This window comes from Histoplasma capsulatum, genomic scaffold, assembly GCF_000149585.1.
Source record: "Histoplasma capsulatum NAm1 scaffold_86 genomic scaffold, whole genome shotgun sequence".
Lineage (NCBI taxonomy): Eukaryota > Fungi > Ascomycota > Eurotiomycetes > Onygenales > Ajellomycetaceae > Histoplasma > Histoplasma mississippiense.
Genome location: NW_001813915.1, coordinates 258 through 1,878, shown reverse-complemented (window position 1 = coordinate 1,878; position 1,621 = coordinate 258).

Sequence of the window (1,621 nt, the reverse complement as noted above, 5' to 3'; positions counted from 1 at the left end):
ATATTTGCACCACCGATCACTTCTGCATCCGACAAGAACGCCATCTTCCACGTCTGGTAGTTGGTGCCATCGAACGTGGTGACGGACTTTGTGTTCAACGAGGCCTGCGCTTCCTTCTGGTATTCGCGAGCCAGCATGTTCGGATCTTCTTCTGGTATAGGGTTCGGAGGAGGTGGAGGTGGTGGAGGAGGTGGAGGAGGTGGCGGCGCGCGTGCTGATATCAGTCGCTCGCAGAGTGCAATGAGATCTGCTGCTGCCATGGTCACCATGCCGTTAGGATTCGGCGTAGGTATCGGCATAGGACTGGGCGTGCCATCCTCGGATTCCTCGCGTTCTGGCATCTTGCCAGTATCGCGTGCGGAGCCAGAGGTTGTCATATCTTCCTCTGCCATCGCGTATTCAGTTTGATCACCCTCCGCTTCTGAGCCGGATTCTTGCTCAGTAATAGGGGGGAAGGATTGGGGGACCCTTGATTGCGAACGTAGTGTCTTCTTACCTCCTGATATTGGGGTCGCAGGTAATCGAGAACCACTCATAATCAATCTGACTTAGGGAGGTTCTGAATGAAAATAAATAAATAAGTTTTTGATCCCTTCAAGATAGTAATGAAATCTCTGCAGCAGTCTCGACAGCAATTCCGTCAATTACACCACTTTTATAGGCAAAGAGCTCTCTTTTCAGGGGAATAATGTTTAACTCATCCAATATAACATCAGTCGCAGCGTATTCTAATCAAAACGTCTGTTTGTCTTAAAAATCTGCGATCCGGGCCATAACCTGTGGGATGGTTGATCTTCTCATTGTGCGATCGCTAGCTAACTATATAGGGGTAATCACGTGCGGTGGAGGGCCGCCTGGGCAACTAGTGCCCAACATATAATACTGTTCTATTATGTAAGAAAAGTCGGGTCAGATTACATAATCTTTACCTGGCTTTTATCACGTGATCTTACTTGGGTTTTAAAACCTGCCAAGCCCTGCCAAGCCCTGCCAAGTCTTGCCAAGTTCTCACCAAAAAAGCCAATTCCAGGTCAAACTAAAAGCCAATTCCTCAAGTAAATGGGGGTATTGCATCCTTGATTGACAACGTAATTTTTATTCCACTGACCTGCAACTTAGATAGCATTGAATATGTTTGGTAGAGAGCCAGCATGCATGATTTCATCCACATCTAACCACTCGTTGCGCTGACCGGGACTTTGGGACGATAATACTGTAACGGGTTAGCGCTGCTGTAGAAAATATACGCTAACCTAATACGGTATTATCGTCCCATAGAACCCTCCATTATTTAAACCACAATATCTCCACGACTACATGGGCTATGGGAATATGGAATATATCAGTTTAATGCCCAGAGGCTGCTCTATCATCTCATACTAAAATATGTAGATGTTTCTATATCTGTGGTGTTGGTCTTAGCCTGTCAATGTGGTACTAGACTATTCCACTGACCTGCAACTTAAATAGCATTGAATATGTTTGGTAGAGAGCCAGCATGCATGATTTCATCCACATCTAACCACTCCTTGCGCTGACCGGGACTTTGGGACGATAATACTGTAACGGGTTAGCGCTGCTGTAGAAAATATACGCTAACCTAATACGGTATTATCGTCCC